Source organism: Zalophus californianus, chromosome 8 (assembly GCF_009762305.2).
Source record: "Zalophus californianus isolate mZalCal1 chromosome 8, mZalCal1.pri.v2, whole genome shotgun sequence".
NCBI classification, from domain to species: domain Eukaryota; kingdom Metazoa; phylum Chordata; class Mammalia; order Carnivora; family Otariidae; genus Zalophus; species Zalophus californianus.
In genome coordinates this window covers 93,508,833-93,531,986 of record NC_045602.1, presented here as the reverse complement: position 1 = coordinate 93,531,986, position 23,154 = coordinate 93,508,833, and positions in this window count along the sequence as shown.

The window sequence follows — 23,154 nt, the reverse complement described above, 5'->3', positions numbered from 1 at the left end:
CCTCCTGTATAATTCCACTATATGATGTCCGGGAAAAGCCACCACTATAGTGACAGAGAACAGATCAGTAGTAATATTGGGGGAATGGTTTGACTACAAAGAGAAAGAATAAGGGAATTTTTTGGTGGAGGGTAATGGACCTCTTCTGTAGGAATGTATGCATTTGTCAAAACTACACTGAAAAGGGAATTTTACTACAATTAAGTTATACTTAAGGAAAAAATAAACTTTGTAGATAATTCATAAAAGTAAAATTGCTGAGTCATATGGCATGCATATTTTTTATTCAATGCTAAACTGCCTTCCAGGAAGATGGTCCAATTGAGATGCTCTGTCCCCATCCCTGCAGGGGATTGCTTATCACTCCTGGGCAACAATGGGTTTTTAATATTTGACAAACTGGTAAATAAAAAATGATATCTTGATTTTTATTATTTTCATATTTAAAATTTTAAATGATGCCAAACATCTTTTACATATTTATTAGTCATAAATAATAATAATAAATAATAAAAAGTTTTTATTTTTCTGAGTTATCTGTTCATGTTCATGTCTGTTAAGGTATTTGTCTATTTTTTTTCCATTTTTGATTTTTAAGTGACTTTTGTTTGTTAGGAATAGTAACTATTTTTTTTATGTTATGTTAAGCACCATACATTACATCATTAGTTTTTGATGTAGTGTTCCATGATTCATTGTTTGCATATAACACCCAGTGCTCCATGCAGAACGTGCCCTCTTTAATACCCATCACCAGACTAACGCATTCTACCACGCCACTCCCCTCCAGAACCCTCAGTTTGTTTTTCAGAGTCCATTGTCTCTCATGGTAACTCTTTTTTGGAATAGTAAATTTTTTGTCATTTGACTTTAGTTTTATTATTTTGGATTTTGCTTTAAAATTTTTACTGATTAGTTATTGTCTTATTTTATAACTTTTGTGATTATTTCTTTTAGTGTAACATCATCAAAGAATATGATTTTAATGTACTTCTGTGTTTTGTATAACCTAATATTTAATCAATTTTATAGATGTTCCCTGGATGCTAGATAAGAAGGTAAGCTTTGTCATTTGAAAAAATTTTTAAAGACTTTAAGACCAGTTTTATTAGATTTACAATAATATTGAGAGAGGTGCAGAGATTTACCATATACTTCCTGCTCCTACATATTCGTAGCCTTCCCCATCATCAACATTGTTCACCAGAATGGTACATTTTTTTTCCTTTAAATTTTTTTATTGTTATGTTAATCACCATATATTACATCATTAGTTTTTGATGTAGTGTTCCATGATTCATTGTTTGTGTATGACACCCAGTGCTCCACACAGAATGTGCCCTCTTTAATACCCATCACCAGGCTAACCCATCCCCCCACCTCCCTCCCCTCTAGAACCCTCAGTTTGTTTTTCAGAGTCCATCACCTCTCATGGTTCATCTGCCCCTCCGATTTCCCCCCCTTCATCCTTCCCCTCCTGCTATCTTATTTTTTTTTCTTAACATATATTGCATTATTTGTTTCAGAGGTGCAGACCTGTGATTCAACAGTCTTGCACAATTCACAGCGCTCATCATAGCACGTACCCTCCCCAATGTCTATCACCCAGCCACCCCATCCCTCCCACCTCACCCCCACTCCAGCAGGCCTCAGTTTGTTTCCTGGGATTAAGAATTCCTCATATCAGTGAGGTCATATGATACATGTCTTCCTCTGATTGACTTATTTCCCTCAGCATAACACCCTCCAGTTCCAACCACATCATTGCAAATGGCAAGATCTCATTCCTTTTGATGACTGCATAATATTCCATTGTGTGTGTGTGTATATATATATATATATATATATATATATATATATATATATATATATATATATATACCACATCTTCTTTATCCATTCATCTGTCGATGGACATCTTGGCTCTTTCCACAGTTTGGCTATTGTGGACATTGCTGCTATAAACATCGCAGTGCATGTACCACTTCAGATCCCTACATTTGTATCTTTGTTGTAAATACCCAGTAGTGCAATTGCTGAGTCATAGGGTAGCTCTATTTTCAACTGTTTGAGGAACCTCCATACTGTTTTCCAGAGTGTTTGCACCAGCTTGAATTCCCACCAACAGAGTAGGAGGGTTCCCCTTTCTCCGCATCCCCGGCAACATCTGTCGTTTCCTGACTTGTTAATTTTAGCCATTCTGACGGGTGTGAGGTGGTATCTCATGGAGGTTTTGATTTGGAATTCCCTGATGCCGAGTGATGTTGAGCACTTTTTCATGTGTCTGTTGGCCATTTGGATGTCTTCTTTGGAAAAATGTCTGTTCATGTCTTCTGCCCATTTCTTGATTGGATTATTGGTTCTTTGGGTGTTGAGTTTGATAGGTTTTGGATACTAGCCCTTTATCTGATGTGTCATTTGCAAATAACTTCTCCCATTCTGTCGGTTGTCTTTTGGTTTGTTGACTGTTACTTTTGCTGTGCAAAAGCTTTTTATCTTGATGAAATCCCAATAGTTCATTTTTGCCCTTGCTTCCCTTGCCTTTGGCGATGTTTCTAGGAAGAAGTTGCTGCGGCTGAGGTTGAAGAGGTTGCTGCCTGTGTTCTCCTTTAGGATTTGGATGGACTCCTGTCTCACATTGAGGTCTTTCAACCATTTGGAGTCTATTTTTGTGTGTGGTGTAAGGAAATGGTCCAATTTCATTCTTCTGCATATGGTTGTCCAATTTTCCCAACACCATTTGTTGAAGTGGCTTTTTTCCATTGGACATTCTTTCCTGCTTTGACAAAGATGAGTTGACCATAGAGTTGAGGGTCCATTTCTGGGCTCTCTATTCTGTTCCATTGATCTATGTGTCTATTTTTGTGCCAGTACCATACTGTCTTGATGATGACAGCTTTGTAATAGAGCTGGAAGTCCGCAATTGTGATGCCGCCAGCTTTGCTTTTCTTTTTCAACATTCCTCTGGCTATTCGGGGTCTTTCCTGGTTCCATACAGATTTTAGGATTATTTGTTCCATTTCTTTGAAAAAGTGGATGGTATTTTGATGGGGATTGCATTGAATGTGTAGATTGCTCTAGGTAGCATTGACATCTTCACAATATTTGTTCTTCCAAGCCATGAGCATGGAACATTTTTCCATTTCTTTGTGTCTTCCTCAATTTCTTTCATGAGTATTTTATAGTTTCTAAGTACAGATCCTTTGCCTCTGTGGTTAGATTTATTCCTAGGTATCTTATGGTTTTGGGTGCAATTATAAATGGGATTGACTCCTTAATTTGTCTCTCTTCTGTCTTGTTGTTGGTGTATAGGAATGCCACTGATTTCTTTGCATTGATTTTATATCCTGCCACTTGACTGAATTCCTGTATGAGTTCTAGCAGCTTTGGGGTGGAGTCTTTTGGGTTTTCCACATAAAGTATCATATCATCTGCCAAGAGTGAGAGTTTGACTACTTGCCGATTTGGATGCCTTTGATTTCTTTTTGTTGTCTGATTGCTGTGGCTAGGACTTCTAATACTATGTTGAATAGCAGTGGTGATAGTGGACAACCCTGCCACGTTCCTGACCTTAGGGGGAAGGCTCTTAGTTTTTCCCCATTGAGAATGATATTCGCTGTAGGTTTTTCATAGATGGCTTTTATGATATTGAGGTATGTACCTTCTATCTCTATACCCTGAAGAGTTTTGATGAAGAAAGGATGCTGTACTTTGTCAAATGCTTTTTCTGCATCTTGAGAGGATCATATGATTTTTGTTCTTTCTTTTGTTAATGTATTGTATCACGTTGATTGATTTGCGGACGTTGAACCAACCTTGCAGCCCAGGGATAAATCCCGCTTGGTTGTGGTGAATAATAATCCTTTTAATGTACTGTTGGATCCTATTGGCTAGTGTTGTGGTGAGAATCTTTGCATCCATGTTCATCGAGGATATTGGTCTCTAATTCTCCTTTTTGATGCGGTCTTTGTCTGCTTTTGGGATCAAGGTAATGCTGGCCTCATAAAATGAGTTTGGAAGTTTTCCTTCCATTTCTATTTTTTGGAACAGTTTCAGAAGAATAGGTATTAATTCTTCATTAAAAGTTTTGTGGGGTGCTTGGGTGGCTCAGTTGGTTAAGCGACTGCCTTCAGCTCAGGTCATAATCCCAGGGTTCTGGGATCGAGCCCCACATCAGGCTTCCTGCTCAGCCAAAAGCCTGCTTCTCCCTCTCCCACTCACCCTGCTTGTGTTCCCTCTCGCAGTCTCTCTCTCTCTCTCTCTCTGTCAATTAAATAAATAAATAAAATATTTTTAAAAAGTTTGGTAGAATTCACTTGGGAAGCCAGCTGGCCCTGGGCTTTTGTTTTTTGTGAGATTTTTGATGACTGCTTCAATTTCCTTAGTGGTTATAGGTCTGTTCAGGTTTTCTGTTTCTTCCTGGTTCACTTTTGGTAGTTGACACATCTCTAGGAATGCATCCATTTCTTCCAGCTTATCTAATTTGCTGGCATATAGTTGCTCATAATATGTTCTTAGAATTGTTTGTATTTCTTTGGTGTTGGTTGTGATCTCTCCTCTTTTCATTCATGATTTTGTTGATTTGGGTCATTTCTCTTTTCTTTTTGATAAGTCTGGCCAGGGATTTATCAATCTTGTTCATTCTTTCAAAGAACCAGCTCCTGGTTTCGTTGATCTGTTCTACTGTTCTTTTGGTTTCTATTTCATTGATTTCTGCTCTGATCTTTATTGTTTCTCTTCTCCTGCTGGGTTTAGGCTTTATTTGCTGTTTTTTCTCTAGCACCTTTAGGTGTAGGGTTAGGTTGTGTATTTGAAACCTTTCTTGTTTCTTGAGAAAGGCTGTATTGCTATATACTTTCCTCTCAGGACTGCCTTTGCTGTATCCCAAAGATTTTGAACAGTTGTGTTTTCATTTTCATTGGTTTCCATGAATTTTTTTAATTCTTCTTTAATTTCCTGGTTGACCCATTCATTCTTTAGTAGGATGCTCTTTAGCCTCCATGTATTTGAGTTCTTTCCGACTTTCCTCTTGTGACTGAGTTCTAGCTTCAAAGCACTGTGGTCTGAAAATATGCAGGGAATAATACCAGTCTTTTGGTACCGGTTGAGACCTGATTTGTGACCTAGGATGTGATCTATTCTGGAGAATGTTCCAGGGGCACTAAAGAAGAATGTGTATTCCGTTGCTTTGGGATGGAATGTTCTGAATATGTCTGTGAAGTCCGTTTGTTCCAGTATGTCATATAAAGTCTTTATTTCCTTAGATGATCTGTCCATTTCAGTGAGGGGCGTGTTAAAGTCCCCCACTATTATTGTATTGTTGTCAATGTGTTTCTTTGCTTTTGTTATTAATTGCCTTATATAATTGGCTGCTCCCATGTTAGGGGCATAGATATTTACAATTCTTAGATCTTCTTGTTGCATAGACCCTTTAAGTAGGATATAGTGTCCTTCCTCATCTGTTATTATAGTCCTTGGTTTAAAATCTAATTTGTCTGATATAAGCATCACCACCCCAGGTTTCTTTTGGTGTCCATTAGCATGGTAAATGGTTTTCCGCCCCCTCACTTTCAATCTGGGGGTGTCTTTGGGTCTAAAATGAGTCTCTTGCAGACAGCCTATTGATGGGTCTTGTTCTTTAATCCAATCTGATAGCCTGTGTCTTTCGATTGGGGCATTTAGCCCATTTACATTCAGGTAACTATTGAAAGATAGAAATTTAGTGTCATTGTATTGCCTGTAAGGTGACTGTTGCTGTATATTGTCTGTGTTCCTTTCCGGTCTATGTTACTTTTAGGCTCTCTCTTTGCTTAGAGGACCCCTTTCAGTATTTCTTGGAGGGCTGGTTTCGTGTTTGCAAATTCCTTTAGTTTTTGTTTGTCCTGGAAGCTTTTTGTCTCTCCTTCTATTTTCAATGACAGCCTAGCTGGATATAGTATTCTTGGCTGCATATTTTTCTCGTTTAGTGCTCTGAAGATATCATGCCAGTCCTTTCTGGCCTGCCAGGTCTCTGTGGATAGGTCTGTTGCCAATCTAATGTTTCTACCATTGTAGGTTACAGATCACTTCTCCCGAGCTGCTTTCAGGATTTTCTCTTTGTCTCTGAGACTCGTAAGTTTTACTATTGGATGTCGGGTGTTGACCTATTTTTATTGATTTTGAGAGGGGTTCTCTGTGCCTCCTGGATTTTGATGCCTGTTTCCTTCCTCACATTAGGGAAGTTCTCTGTTATGATTTGCTCCAATATACCTTCTGCCCCCCTCTCTCTTTCTTCTTCTCTGGGATCCCAATTATTCTAATGTTGTTTCGTCTTATGGTATCGCTTATCTCTCGAATTCTGCCCTCGTGATCCAGTAGTTCTTTATCTCTCTTTTTCTCAGCTTATTTTCCATCATTTGGTCTTCTATACTGCTGATTCTCTCTTCTGCCTCATTTATCCTAGCAGTTAGTGCCCCATTTTTGATTGCACCTCATTAATAGCCTTTTTGATTTCGATGTGGTTAGATTTTAGTTCTTTTATTTCTCGAAAAAGGGTTTCTCTAATAACTTCCATGCTTTTTTCAAGCCCAGGTAGTATCTTTAAAATCATGATTCTGAACTCTATGTCCGACATCGTACTATTTCCATATTGAGTAGGTCCCTGGCAGACCTTACAGCCTCTTGTTCTTTTTGTTGAGGTGATTTTTTTCCATCTTGTCATTGTGTCCAGAGAAGAGATGAATGAGAGAACAAAATGCTAACAGGTAAAAACATCCTCAGAAAATATACTCTAAACAAATCAGAAACGACCTTAAACCAGGGAAAAAGAAAGAGAAAAAAAAAGTAAAAGAAAAAGATAAAAACAAACAAAAATAGAACAAGACACAAAACAGAATATGATCAAATATGATCAGGCTGGTGCATAGATCAGTGACACACACTAGATTTTGGGTGTATTTTGGTCTATTAGAAGTAAGTGCTTCCCAAAATATTAAAGAGGACTTATATATGTAGTAAATAAGGGTTGATATGATGAAGGGATGGAATATGACTCTAAAGATGAAAATTATAAAAAATTGTATAAAAGGAATTGATAAGTTGCTTGAAAAAAGAAGAGGATTAAAAAAAAAGCGGGGAAAGAATGTGATCAGGCAGGAGACTAGAACAAAGGCATACACTAGAGATTCAGGGTATATTTTGATCTGTTAGAAGAAACTGTATCTCAAAATTTTAAAGAGAGAACAACTTATATATATATATGCCAAAAATAAGGGTAACTACTATGAATGAATAGAATATGACTCTAGAAATGAAAAATAAAAATGTCTTTTTAAAAAAGGGATTAATAAGCTGTTGGTTGAAAAAAAGGAAAAAGAAAAATTCAGGAAATAAAAAGACAGTTAAAAAAATAATTAACTTTGAAAGACTAAAGAATCATGGTAAAAAAGCCATGAATTCTATGTGCAGTATTCCCCTAGCTCTGGAGTTCTGCCGTTCTCATTGATCAGTAAATTTGGTCTTGGCTGGCTGTTCTTGCTGATCTTCTGGGGGAGGGGCCTGTTGCCGTGGTTCCTAAATGTCTTTGCTGGAGGCAGAATTGCCCTGCCCTTGCCAGTCCTGGCTAAGTAATCTGCTCAGGTTTGCTCTGGGGAGCTTTTGTTCCCTGCAAGCTTTCTGTGCAGCTTTGGAGGGCGAGAGTGAAAATAGCAGCCTCCCAATCTCCGCCCTGGTGGAGCCGAGAACTCGGGACCCTGCTCCTCAGTGCACCCCACAGAGAAAAGCATTCAGTCACTCCTGTCTCCCCGGTCTCTGGCCACACTCTGTGCTCACCCAGCCTGTGACTGAGCGTTTCTATCTCTGGCACCCAACTCGGTGTGGAGTCTCCAAACCCAGGAGATCCCTGTGGTGCACTCCCGCACCGCTCCTCCCAGGGGATGAAGGGGAGTATCCCCGGATCTGCCGCTTGTTGGGTCCCTGCTGGAGGAGCAGTGGCCCGACTGTGTCACCAATCACAGTTTATGGCAACCCTGAGCTGAGAGCCCGTGCCTCGGCTCTGTCTATACAGCCGGCTTCTCCGCTTCGATACCTGGGAGCTCTGCCGCACTCAGGCACCCCCGGTCTTTCTGTGACCCCAAGGGTCCTGAGACCACAGTGTCCTAGAGAGGGTTCCATCCCCCGCTTAGCCACTGGAGCAACGTCCCTCAGCAGAGCCCACTTCTAAAATTTCCAATTTGTGCTCCGCTGCTGTATCACTTGCCAGAAGTGGCCGATGGAGGCCCCCTCCCCCACCGTCTATCCTCCCGAATATTGACTCAGATTCACTTTTCCACATGTCCTACCTTCCAGAAAGTGGTTGCTTTTCTGTTCAGAGAGTTGTTGCTATTCTTTTCTTTGATCTTCTGTTCAGAATCGTTTGATCCCTATCCAGGTGAATTTCTGAGACCAGACGAAATCCAGGTCTCCTACTCCTATGCCATCTTGTTCCGCCCAGAATGGTACATTATTTATTTATTTATTTATTTTTCTAAATTTTTTATTGTTATGTTAATCACCATACATTACATCATTAGTTTTTGATGTAGTGTTCCATGATGCATTGTTTGTGCATAACACCCAGTGCTCCACGCAGAATGTGCCCTCTTTAATACCCATCACCAGGCTAACCCATCCCCCCACCCTCCTCCCCTCTAGAACCCTCAGTTTGTTTTACAGAGTCCATCGTCTCTCATGGTTCGTCTCCCCCTCCGACTTACTCCCCTTCATTCTTCCCCTCCTGCTATCTTCTTCTTTTTCTTTTTTCTTAACATATGTTGCGTTATTTGTTTCAGAAGTACAGATCTGTGATTCAACAGTCTTGCACAATTCACAGCGCTCGCCATAGCACATACCCTACCCAATATCTATCACCCAGCCACCCCAACCCTCCCACCCCCCACTACTCCAGCAACACTCAGTTTGTTTCCTTAGATTAAGAATTCCTCATATCAGTGAGGTCATATGATACATGTCTTTCTCTGATCGACTTATCTCACTCAGCATAACACCCTCCAGTTCCATCCACGTCATTGCAAATGGCAAGATCTCATTCCTTTTATGGCTGCATAATATTCCATTGTGTATATATACCACATCTTCTTTATCCATTCATCTGTCGATGGACATCTTGGCTCTTTCCACAGTTTGGCTATTGTGGACATTGCTGCTATAAACATTGGGGTGCACGTACAGAATGGTACATTTTTTAAACTAAGGATGAACTTGTATTGACACATCATAAGCATCAAAAGTCCACTGTTTATTTTAGGGTTCACTCTTTGTGTTGTAAATTCTATGGGTTTGGAGAAATGTAAGATGACACATTTCCATACAGAATATTTTCACTTCCCTAAAAATCCTCTGTGCGCTGTCTATTCATCTCCCTTTGCTTCCATGCCTGGCAACTACTGACTTTTTTATTGTCTCCATAGTTTTGCCTTTTCCATAGTGCCACGTATTTGAAATACAGTATGTGGTCTTTTCAGGTTGACTTCATTCACTTAGTTATAATATGCATTTAAGTTTTCTCTGTGTCTGTTTGTGGCTTGATAGCTCTTTTTATTTTGGTGTTGAGTAATATTCCGTTGTCTGGATATACCACAGTTTACTTATCCTTTCACCTACTGAGGGACATCTTGGTTGCTTCCAAATTTGGGAAATTACAAATAAAGCTTTTATAAACATCCATATGAAGTTTTTTTGTGGACATAAATTTCAGCTCCTTTGGGTAAATACCCAGGAGCACAATTGCTGGATCTTATAGTAGAAGTAAATTTAGTTTTGTAAGAAACTGCCAAACTGTCCTCCAGAGTGGTTGTACCATTTTGTATTCCCCCCGGCCATGTTTGACAGTACCTGTTGCTCCACAGCCTCACCAGGATATGGTGTTTTCAGTGCTCTGAATTTGATCATTCTGATAGATGTGTATCTCGTTGTTTTCATTTGCATTCCCTGATGACATAGGATATGGATCATCTTTTCATATGCTTATTTGCCATCTGTACATCTTCTTTGGTGAGGTGTCTGTTAAAGTCTTTGGTTCATTTTTAATTAGATTGTTTGTTTCCTTATTTTTGAGTTGTAAGAGTTTTTTGTGTATTTTGAATAATAGTTCTTTATCAGATATGTTTTTGCAAATATTTTCTTCCAATCTGTGGCTTGTCTTCGAATTCTCTCAACATTATCTTTTGCAGAGAATAAATTTCAATTTTAATCAAGTCCAGCTTATAAATTATTTCTTTTAAGTGTCATGTCTTTGGTCTTATATATCTTTCTTCCAATATGTAGATCTGTCATTTCCATTTCTTGCCTTGTTGCACTATCAAGGACTCCAGTATGATGTTGAAAAGGATTGGTGAGAGGGGATATCCTTGCCTTGTGCCTGATCATCATGGGAAATCTTTTGGAGTTTTTCATCATTAAATATAAAATTAGCTATAATATATTTGTAGATAGTACTTGTCAAGTTGCAAAAATTTCCCTGTATTTCTAGTTTCCTGAGAGTTTTTTTTTTTTAATCACGAATGGGTGTTGGATTTTGTCAAATGCTTTTCCTGCATCTATTGATATAATCATGTGATTTTTCATTTTTTAGTCTGTTGATGTGATGTAATAAAACATCAATTGATTTTTTTTCTTTTATTATGTTATGTTAGTCACCATACAATACATCATTAGCTTTTGATGTAGTGATCCATGATTCATTGTTTTCGTATAACACCCAGTGCTCCATGTAGTATGTGCCATCCTGAATACCCATCACTGGGCTAACCTATCCCCCCACTCCCCTCCCCTCTAAAACCCTTAGTTTGTTTCTTGGAGTCCATAATCTCTCATGGTTCGTCTCCCCCTCTGATTTCCACCCCCTTCATTTTCCCCTTCCTTTCCTAATGTCCTTCATGCTATTTCCTATGTTCACAAATAAGTGAAACCATATGATAATTGACTTTCCCTTGACTTATTTCACTTAGCATAATCTCCTCCAGTCCCATCCATGTTGATGTAAAAATGGGTATTCATCCTTTCTGATGGCTGAGTAATACTCCATTGTATATACAGACCACATCTTTATCCCTTCATCTGTAGAAGAGCATCTCAGCTCTTTCCACAGTTTGGCTATTGTGAACATTGCTACTATGAACATTCAGGTACATATGGCCATATGGCCCTTCTTTTCACTACATCTGTGTCTCTGAGGTAAATACCCAGGAGTGCAATCATAGGGTAGCTCTATTTTTAATTTTTTGAGGAATCTTCACACTGTTTTCCACAGTGGCTGTACCAACTTGCATTCCCACCAACAGTGTAAGAGGGTTCCCCTTTCTCCACAACCTCTCCAACATTTGTTGTTTCTTGCCTTGTCAATGTTTGCCATTCTAACTGGTGTAAGGTTGTATCTCATTGTGGTTTTCATTTGAATTTCCCTGACGGTTAATGATGATGAACAGTTTTTTATGTGTCTGTTAGCCATTTGTATGTCTTCTTTTGAGAAGTGTCTGTTCATGTCTCCTGCCCATTTTTTGACTTGATTATTTGTTTTTTGGGTGTTGAATTGAGAAGTTCTTTATAAATCTTGGAAATCAGCGCTTTGTCTGTAGTATCATTTGCAAATATCTTCTCCCATTCTGTGGGTTGCCTCTTTGTTTTGTTGACTGTTTCCTTTGCTGTGCAGAAGCTTTTTATCTTGATGAAGTCCCAAAAGTTTATTTTTGCTTTTGCTTCCCTAGCCTATGGAGATGTATCTTGAAAGAAGTTGTTGTGGTCAATGTCAAAGAGGTTAGTGCTTCCTCTAGGATTTTGATGGATTCCTGTCTCACATTGAGGTCTCTTGTCCATTTTGAGTTTATCTTTGTGTATGGTGTTAGAGAATGGTCGAGTTTCATTCTTTTGTATATAGCTGTCCAATTTTCCCAGCACCATTTATTGAAGAGACTGTCTTTTTTCCATTGCATATTTTTTCCTTCTTTGTCAAAGATTATTTGACCATAGAGTTGAGGGTTCATATCTGGGCTCTCTATTCTGTTCCATTGGTCTATAGGTCTGTTTTTGTGCGAGTACCATGCTGTCTTGGTGATCACTGCTTTGTAATATAGCTTGAAATCGGGCAACGTGATGCCTCAGCTTTGTTTTTCTTTTTCAACATTTGCTTGGTGATTCAGGGTCTTTTCTGGATTCCATACAAATTTTAGGATTGTTTGTTCTAGCACTTTGAAAAATGTCATTGGAATTTTGATTGGGATGGCGTTGAGGGTATAGATTGCTCTGGGTAGCATAGACATTTTAACAATGTTTATTCTTCCAATCCATTAGCATGGAATGTTTTTCCATCTTTTTGTGTCTTCTTCAATTTTTTTCATGAGTGTTCTGTAGTTCTTAGAGTATAGATCCTTTACCTCTTTGGTTAGGTTTATTCTGAGGTATCTTGTGGTTTTTGGTGCTATCATAAATGGAATCATTTCTCTAATTTCTCTTTCTACATTTGTGTTGTGAGTGTATAAGAAAGCAACTCATTTCTGTGCATTGATTTTTATCCTGCCACATTACTGAATTGCTTTATGAGTTCTAGTAATTTGGGGGTGGAGTCTTTTGGATTTTCCACAGAAAGTATCTTGTCATCTGTGAAGAGAGAGAGTTTGACTTCTTCTTTGCCAGTTTAAATACACTTTATTTCTTTTTGTTGTCTGATTGCTGTTGCTAGGACTTCTAGTACTATGTTGAACAATAGTGGCGAGAGTGGGCAACCTTGGTGTTCCTGATCTTAACGGAAAGGCTCTCATCTTTTCCTCATTGAGGATGATATTTGCTGTGGGTTTTTCATAGATGGATTTTATGAACTTGAGGTATATTCCCTCTATCCCTATATTCTGAAGAGTTTTAATCAGGAAAGGATCCAGTATTTTGTCAAATGCTTCTCCTGCATCAATTGAGAGGACCATATGGTTCTTCTCTCTCCTCTTGTTAACGTGTTCTATCACATTGATTGATTTGTGAATGTTGAACCACTCTTGCATCCTGGGGATAAATCCCACTTCGTCATGGTGGATGATCTTTTTAATGTATTGTTGGGTCCTATTAGCTAGGATTTTGTTGAGAATTTTGGAGTCCATATTCATCATGGGTATCGGTCTGAGACTCTCCTTTTTGATGGGGTCTTTCCCTGGTTTGGGGATTAATGTAATGCTGGCCTCATAGAATGAGTCTGGAAGCTTTCCTTCTGTTTCTATTTTTTGAAACACCTTCAGGAGAATAGGAGAATATTTCTTCTTTGAATGTTTGGTAGAATTCCCCAGAGAATCCATCTGGCCCTGGACTCTTGTTTTTTGGGAGTTTTTTTTTTTATCACTGCTTCCATCTCATTACTGGTTATTGGCCTATTCAGGGTGTCAATTTCTTCCTGTTTTGTCTTGGCAGTTTATAGGTTTCTGGGAAGGAATCCATTTCTTCCAGGTTGCTTAATTTATTGGCATATAGTTGTTGATAATAATTTCTAAAAATTATTTCAGTTTCCTTGGTGTTAGTTATCTCTCCCCTTTCATTCACAATTTTATTAATTTGGGTCCTTTCTCCTTTCTTTTGGATAAGTCTGGCTATTGGTTTATCGATCTTATTAATTCTTTCAAAGAACTAGCTTCTAGTTTCGTTGATCTGGTCCACTGTGTTTCTGGTTTCTAATTCATTGATCTCTGCTCTAATCTTAATTATTTCTCTTCTAATGTGTGGCTTAGGCATCGTTGCTTTTTCTCTAGTTCTTTAAGGTGTAGAGTTAGTTGGTGAATTTGAGATTTTTCTATTTTTTTGAGTGAGGCTTGGACGGCTATGTATTTCCCCCTTAGGACCACCTTTGCAGTATCCCATAGGTTTTGGATCAATGTGTTTTCGTTCTCATTGGTTTCCATCAACAACAGTATCCCATGTTGTTTAAGTTCTTCCTTGGTTTCTTGGTTGACCCAAACATTATTGAGCAGAGTGGTCTTTAGCTTCCACGTGTTTGAATTTCTTCCAAATTTTTTCTTGTGATTGATTTCCAGTTTTAAAGCATTATGGTCTGAGAGTATGCAGAGAATAATCTCAGTCTTTTGGTATCGGTTGAGACCTGATTTGTGACCCAGTATGTGGTCTATTCTGGAGAAAGTTCCATGTGTGCTCGAGAAGAATGAGTATTCTGTTGTTTTAGGGTGGAATGTTCTGTATATACCTATGAGATCCATCCGGTCCAGTGTGTCATTCAAAGTTCTTGTTTCTTTATTGATTTTCTGCTTAGATGATCTATTGCTGAGTGTGGAGTGTTGAGGCCTCCTACAATTAATGTATTGTTATCAATATGACTCTTTATTTTGGTTAACAGTTGGCTTCTGTAGATGGCTGCTCCCATGTTGGGGGTATAGATATTTACAATTGTTAGATCTTGTTGGATAGACCCTTTAAGAATGATATAATGTCCTCTGTGTTTCTAACTACAGTTTTTAGCTTAAAATCTAATTTGTCTGATATAAGAATTTTTACCCCAGCTTTCTTTTGAGGTCCATTGGCATGGAAGGTGGATCTCCATCTCTTCACTTTCAGTCTGGATATATCTTTAGGTCCAAAATGGGTTTCTTGTAGACAGCACATGGATGGGCCCTGTCTTTTTATCCAATCTTTAACCCTGTGCTGTTTTATGGGAGCATTTAGGCCATTCACGTTGAGAGTGATTATTGAAAGATATGAATTTATTGTCATTATGTTGCCTGTGAAGTCCTTGTTTCTATAGATTGTCTCTCTAAATTTCTGTTCTGTATCACTCTTGGGGTCTTCTTCCTTTTGTGAACCCCCCTTAATATTTCTTGCAGGGCTGGCTTACTGGTCACATATTCTTTCAGTTTCTGCCAGTCTTGGAAGCTCTGCATCTTTCCATCCATTCTAAATGACAGCCTTGCCGGATAAAGAATTCTTAGCTGCATTTTCTTCTCATTTAGTACCCTGAATATGTCTTGTCAGCCCTTTCTGGCTTGCCAGGTCTCTGTGGATAGGTCTGATGTTATTCTGATGTTCCTCCCTCTGTACGTAAGGAATCTCTTCCCCCTAACTGCCCTTAAGATGGCTTCCTTGGTTCTAAGATTTGCGAGTTTTACTATTACATGCCAGAGCATTGGCCTGTTTTCCTTGATCTTGGAAGGGGTCCTATCTGCCTCTAGGACACAAATGTTTGTTTCATTCCCCAGACTAGGGAATTTCTCAGCTACAATTTGTTCAAATATATCTTCTAGTCCTCTATCTCTCTTCACCCCCTCAGCGATCCCAATAATTCTGACATTGGAACGTTTCATGGTGTCACTTATTTCTCTGATTCTATTTTCATGGATTTTGAGTTGTTTTTTCCTGGCCTGTTCTTTTTCCTTCTTTTCTATCATTTGGTCTTCTAGATCACCAATTCGTTCTTCTGCCTCACTTACCGTAGCTGTTAGATTATCTAGGTTAGTTTGGATCTCATTGATAGCATTTTTAAGTTCTGTCAGTTCAGCTTTCATTTTTACCCTTAGAGACTCTGTGATGCCATTAATTGATTTCTCTATTCTAGCTATTGTCTTCACAACTGCTACCCTGAATTCCATTTCCAACATCTTGGTTATATCTGTATCCATTTGTAAACCTTTGGCAGAAGTCACAGTCTCTGAGTCTTTCCTGTTTTGGGGGTTCCTCCTCCTATCCTTTCTGTTGAGGGGTGGTTGAGGGAATGTACAGAGTCTAAGTTATTGACCACAACCCAAGCAAGATACACCTGTTTTATAGGGACCTTAGGGTTGTTGGTCTCTGGTTTTCCCAGCCTGTCTTCTGGGGGTGGGGCCTGCCATGCTGTTCCTCAGGCAACCTTGTTTGGGAAGAGTTGCCCTGCCCCCTGTGTGTGTTGGGGGGGACGGGCTCAATGAAAACTGTTTTTTGGGGGATTTTGTTCTCTGGCGGCTTTCCCCTGGTGGCATTCCGTGTCTCTTCGGAGAGTCAGAGCAGATTTTTTCCAACCCTCTGCCTCAGAGCGGAGAGATCACAGTCTGTTCTTCAGTGAGCTCTCCAGGCCACACTATCTCCGTTTCTGTGTGTGCTGCTATAAAGTGCAACATCCTGGGTTGTGCGTCGCTCAGCAGGGCTCCCAGTCCTCACCTCCATTCAGTTGGAGGGGGAGGGCTGCCCTAAAGTCCTTTCCCTGGGGCTATCACTCACCAGCAGTGAAGGATCCCTATGGCTTGGCTCCCTCCCCCTTCCTTTTATCTTCAGATATGTGCCCGTGGAATCACAGCTCCCTGCTTCCTACCTCAAAACCAACCGCCTGCAATTTTCTGTTTGTAGAGATCCAGATATATTTTCTTACATCTCAGGCTGATTTCATGGGTTTTCAGAGTGGTCTGGTAGATATCCAGCTCAATTCTGGGGACTGGTTGGTATAGGGGCCCTATTCCTCTGCCATCTTTTCCTCCCCCCATCAATTGATTTTTGAATGTTAAACCAGCCTTACATACTTGGGATAAGGTCCACTTAATCATGATGCATAATTCTTTTAATACTTTTTGGGACTCAGTTTGCTAATGTTTTGTTGAGAAGTTTTGCATCCATGTTCATGAGAGATATTGGTCTGGTAGTTTTGTTTTGTAATGGCTTTGTTTGGTTTAGGTAATAAGGTAATGCTGGTCTTATAAAATGAGTCAGAAAGTGTTCCCTCTGTTTCTATCCTCTGAAAAAATTGTAGAGAATTGTTATAATTTCTTTTGTAAAGGTTTTATATATTACACCAGTGAGCCCATTTAGGCCTTGTACTTTGTGTTTTGGAAGGTTATTAATTATTGATTCACTTTCCTTAATAGATACAGGCCCATTTGGAACATCTATTTCTTCCTGTGTGAGTTTTGGCATGTTATGTCTTTTAAGCAATTGGTCCATTTCATCTAGATCATCAGTTGCAGAAAATAAAAAATAAAGTTATAGTTTTGGGGGGCATTTATTCAGCTTGGTTTTCTCTGAGATTCCTGGATCTATGTTTTTGTGTTACAGTAATTTAGTGGTACAGAAAATTCGTAGTCATTATTGTTTCACATATTTCTTCTGTTCCTTTCTCTCTTATCCTTCTGGTATTGCCATTATGTGTATGTTACACTTTTTGCAGTTGTCCCACAGTTCTTGCATATTCTGTATTTTTCAGTCTTTGTTCTCTTTGCTTTTTGATTTTTGAGGATTCTATTGATATATCCTCAGGCTCAGAGATTCTTTACTCAGTTATGCCCATCAAACACATTCATTTCTGTTACTGTATGTGTTTTTTTTTTTATCTTTAGCATTTATATTTGGTCCTTTTTTAGGTTTTTCATTTCTCTACTTACATTGCTCAACTGTTCTTGCATGCTGTTTATACTATCCTTTAGAACCACTTAACATATTAATCATAGTTGTTTTAAATTCCCAGTCTGATCATTCCATTGTCTCTGCCATGTAAGTTTCTGATTCATGCCTTGTCTCTTCAAATTGTACTTTTTACCTGTGTCTTGTAATTTTTTTCTTAATAGCCTCACATGATGTCCTGGGTAAAATGAACTATGGTAAATAGGCCTCTAGTGATGTGGTGGTGAGGTGTGAGGGAGAGAAGTGTTCTATAGTCCTATGATTAGGTCTCAGTTTTTTAGTGAGCCTGTACCTCTTGTCTGTGAAATTCATGGGTGTTTCTCAATTTTGTCCCCCCCCCCCCAACACACACACACTTAGGTGGGACAGGATGGCTAGAGCCAGCTAGAATTGAGTATTCTCCTTCTCCAGGTCAGTTAAGTTCAGCTAATACCCCAGCAAGTTATGCTCTGGTTAACTAGTTTCCCTTGAGGGCAGGCCTTGTTAAGAATAGAATCATTTGTTATATTTCAGAATGGTTCCTTTCCTCCTCCTCCTCCTGCTGGAAGCAGGAGGGGATTTTTCTTTGATATTTACTGTAGGAATCTATTTGAATTGCCAGTGGTAAATCTCAGAATATTGTAGGCCTCTGTGACTGGATCCCCCTGGAGCTTTTAACTCTTAGATTTGTCTGCACTGAGACTCCATCAAGTCTCCAATTTTAGTTCAGGTGTTTTTGCCCTGACACTTGCTCCCACTCATGAGTGTCTGTGCCAAGAAGTCTTGACTCTGTATTCACTCATCTTTCCAATCTTGGGGGCAACGGTTTTCCCTGTGTTCTTCCCTCTCTTATTGATCCAAGAAGAGTTGATTTTCAGTCTGTGCAGCTTTTTACTTGTTAGGATGGAGTGGTGATTTCCAACCTGAAGAAATTGTCTTCAGCTGAAGAGAACTCTCTTGCACAAAGTTAAGCCCCCTCCCAGTCTGTAGCCAATGACTGGTTGATAAATTCAAGAGTACAAAGTTATGCTCTCCTTGCCTCATTGGGGAAATTTTTTGAAGAACTGTGACAGCTCCTAAGCTCTCTTCAGGATCTGCTGTGGCCTTTGTTGTGACTGCAACACAGTTCAAGTTCTCCTTGTGCCAGTCTTGTTTCCACCATTGCCTTACAGATGTTATTCCTGAGATGAATCCCTAGTAAGTCTCTTGCATGCAATCTCTGTCTTAGGGTATGTTTCCAGAAAACCTAACCTATGAGAATTATCTTTTGTCTACTTGATCTGTCAAACATAGGGGGAGATTCACTAAAAGATTCTTCCCTGCTCCTACCCTACTTCCTGCTGCCCCTGTTCATATGTAAATTTAGTAAATTTATTCTTGAAAATGCAAGGTACAAATATATAACTCTTGTATGTTTTGCTGCAATTCTATTCAGAAAGTATGGGCTCATGAAACTAATTCACTTTGAGTTGTGCTCTTTTATCTGTTCTAATACTCTGCCCATTTTAAATTCTAATCTATTTAATATTAATATTGTACTCCTGCTTTTTCATTCTTTGAATCTGTCTGACAGACACTGACCTGACCTTTTAGCCTTTTGGTGTCACACTGTTTTTACTGAATCAGAGAGTCTGTCTTTTAATGTATTTTAATTATTATTATAATTAACCATAATTATTATAATTGTTATATTTTACTTTGCTTCTGTCATCTTGTTTTGTGTTTTCTGCTTTTTATCCTTTTTTTTTTTTTGGTCTTTTGTAGATAGTTCTGTGTATGCACAATGTGCATTTTCTGTTCATCTTCAGTGATCAAAAAGGCATATATCCTGTTTTAAATTCTGCTAATAGTTACCTTTAAGTTTTCCAGATACCATTTTTAACCCTTATTTCTATAATCTTCAGAGACAAGAGGGAACACCATATTAAGCAAAAAATTTGGCATAATTGTATTCCTCTTTCCTTGTCCCTATTTTTATGTTTTTATATTACTAAGTTTTAGATCCAAATAACTGGTACAGTTTTACATTATATTTTACAATAATTTATTTGGAAGACTAGTGGTAGCTTAACTTTATTTTCATTTATAGGTTCTTGAAATTTCAAGTAAAATTTTTTCTATCTCACTTTTTATTGTGGCAAAATGTAATATTTTTTACATTTAACTTTGATTTTATAGCCAAGTATTTTGAATTCTCTTTCAGTTTTGGGGGGGTACACACCACAGTTTTCTATACCACCACTTACTTACTTTCTTTCTTTCTTTCTTTCTTTCTTTCTTTCTTTCTTTCTTTCTTTCTTTCTTTCTTTCTTTCTTTCTTTTCCCTTCTTTCTTTCTTTCTTTCTTTCTTTCTTTCTTTCTTTCTTTCTCTTTCTTTCTTTTTTTCTTTCTTTCTTTCTCTTTCTTTCTTTTTCTTCTTTCTTCTTTCTTTCTTTTCTTCTTTCTCTTCTTCTTTCTTTCTTTCTCTTTCTTTTCTTTCTTTCTTTCTTTCTTTCTTCCTCTCTCCTCTCTTTCTTTCTTCTTTCTTCTCTCTCTCTCTCTCTCTCTCTCTTTCTTTCTTTCTTTTTTTTTCTTATTCAAAGTTGAATTCAGTTGAGTTCAGTAGGTCTCTTTGGGCAAAAATTTAAGGGGTAAGATATACAATTAAAATATACAAAATAAGGCAATAATTTGAATTGATATGTCTGGTTGGCAGATTATAAATATTACACATTTTTCTTTGACAGTGGCCATTCTCATTTCGTATCATTGATGATGGGAAACTGGTTTCAAACAAGTCCAGGATGGGTTGTGTAAAATTTCAAAGGACCTAGGGCTATTCAACAGACATGCTCAGTTTCAACAAAACAGTTTACTGGGATTTTGATTAGAATTGTGTTGACAATATTGTTGATTAGAAATGTGATGATAACATTAAGTGTTCTTTAATTTCTATCAGTAATGTGCTATAGGATTTTTAGTGTGTACTATTATATACACTTAACTAAATTTATCTCTTAGTTTTTTATGATTTTATTGCTATTATAAATGATATATTTTCATTTAATTTTTGGATTGTTGTCAGCATATAGAAATACAACTGACTGGCATGTTACCCTTGTATCCTGTGACTTTGTGAAATTCATGTATTCGTTCTAGTAGTATTTTGTAGATGTGTTTGGAATTTTTCCATATATGGTCACAGCTGCAAATACAGTTTTACTTCTTCTTGTTCAATCTCCAGACTTTCTTTTTCTTGCCTTACACCAAAGATTAGTACTTCTAGCCCAATATTGAATAAAGTGCTGAAAGCAGACATCCTGGCCTTGTTTCTAATCTTCAGTCTTTCACTATTAAGTATTATGTTAGCTATACATTTTTTGCTGATGCCCTTTATCTATTTGAGGAAGTTTTCTTCTATTTCTAGGTTCCTGGAATTTTTATCTTGAATATATGTTGAATTTTGTCACATGCTTTTTCTGCATATATTGAAATATTTGTTTTTCTCCTTTATTCTGTGAATGTAGTAAATTACTTTGATAATTTAAAAAAATATTGTCGATCTTGTCTTAATCTTAATTATAATATGTGTTCCTTTTTATAACATGATTGATTTCATACATTTTTATGGATTTTTCCATCTGTGTTCCATTTCTCTATTTTTGAACTCTGACATTTTCTCCCTATTTCTTGGTCTACTAGTAGGACTATATCTTTTTTTTTTCTTCAGTAGGAGTATATCTTTTTATGTTTCTTTTAAAGATGTATTTTTAAAAATAACCATAATATTATTATCAAACATAAAGGTAAGCAATAATTCCATAATAAAAGAAAATATCTGGGGTCTATATATGAAGACATATATGTATATATATGAAAGATAGTCATTTTATATTCTCTTTATATAATGGGAGTATATTATACACACTTATTTTTACTTTGCTTTTTTCACCTAGCAGCATATCTTGGAAGCTACTCTGTAGAGATAGAGATATAGTTCCCATTCTTTTTTTACAACTCTGACAATCCATTGTATGGATGTACATGTAGTCCACTACTGATGGAAATTTAAGTTGTTTCCAGTCTCTGCAGTGAATAGCATGCATCATTTTGTGGTTTTGCCAGTGTATCTTTAGGGTAGATTGCCGGGTCAAGGGTCTACTTAAAGTTTGGAGGGGGCACTGTCTTCTTTAAAAATGCCAATGTCATAGAGCACAAAGGAAGGCTGTGGAAATGTCCAGCTAGAAGGAGGCTAAAGAGACATGACAACTAAATTCAATACCAAACCCTAGATTGGATTCTATACCAGAAAGGAAAAAATGCTATGAGACATAATTAGATTCACTTACACATGGATTAAATAACAGTGTTATGCTAATGAAAACTTATGAAGTTGACAACTGTCCTGTGTGAATGTAAAATAGTCCTAGTTTTAGGAAATACATACTGTACTGTTTAAGGATAAAGGGCCATGATGTATGTTAACCTTCATGGTTCAGCAAAAGGTATGCAGAGAGAGCAAGTGAGAGAGAGAACAGAAATGATAAAGCAGGGGTGCCTGGGTTGCTCAGTCAGTTAGAGTTTGCTTTCAGCTCGGGTCATATCTCAGGGTCCTGGGATTGAACTCCGCCTCAGACTCCCTGCTCAGCGGGGAGCCTGCTTCTCCCTCTCCTGCTCTCCCTGCTTGTGCATGCTCTCTCTCTCTCTCTCTCTGTCAAGTAAAAAAAAAAAGAAATGATAAAGCAAATGGGGGTAAAATGTTAATAGTAGCTAATAGTCTGGGTACAGAGGTGGCTTGTACTATTTTATTTTTCTGCTTTTTGTAAGTTTAAAATGATTCCCAAATGAAAGGTTTGTGTCTTATTTTGAAGAATTTTCTTTATAAGTTTGTGGTAGTTAGAAGAAACCACTTTGGAGTAATGCCTTGTTCTGGAAAGTGTTGTTGGCAATATACTGTGGTTTTGAGAGAGATCATAGGCATTCTCTCACCCATTTACATTCAGGGTCATTTGGCATGACCAAATTTGGATGGGGGCTGGGATTCTATAGGATGTAGAATAGGAATGTTTTGATGGGAGGATGAATGAGGAGTGACCAGAATATAGGGGTAGACTTTTTGGTGGAGAAGAGACTGATATTGAGTCTGTGTGTGGAAGTGGGGGCTTTGGTCAGGATAACTGATTTAATTCTTCTTTGAGGATCTGCTGGTAATAATAGTAACCTTACCTCTTTCTAAATATAGCTTTGTAAATTTTTCCTCATCACCTGAAAAACTTTTTGCCCTTCCTTGTAGTGTTTTCTTCAGCTGCTTAGCTTCTGTTTAGCTTTATAAATGCATTTCTTACCTCCTCAAAAATTTTTGGGAGGCTGTGGATATGTAGTAGGCAATAGTGATATAAAATAAAGTAAATAGACACATTAAGAACATATTATCCATCGATTATTCAGTTTCAGCATGATGCTTAGATTGGATATAGATTTAGAAGGACAATTTATCCCTTCTTTCTTTCCTTTCTTCCTTCCATTGAGCATCCACTGTATGGCACACTCTCTGCTAGGTGATGCAGTGGTGATCAAAAATGGCCATAAACTGGGGTGCCTGGGTGGCTCAGTCACTAGGCATCTGCCTTTGGCTCAGGTCGTGATCCCAGCCTCCTGGGATTGAGTCCCACATCGGGCTCCCTGCTCAGCAGGAAGCCTGCTTCTCCCTCACCCACTCCCCCTGCTTGTGTTCCTGCTCTCCCCCTGCTTGTGTTCCTGCTCTCCCCCTGCTTGTGTTCCTGCTCTAGCTATCTCTGTCTCTGTCAAATAAATAAA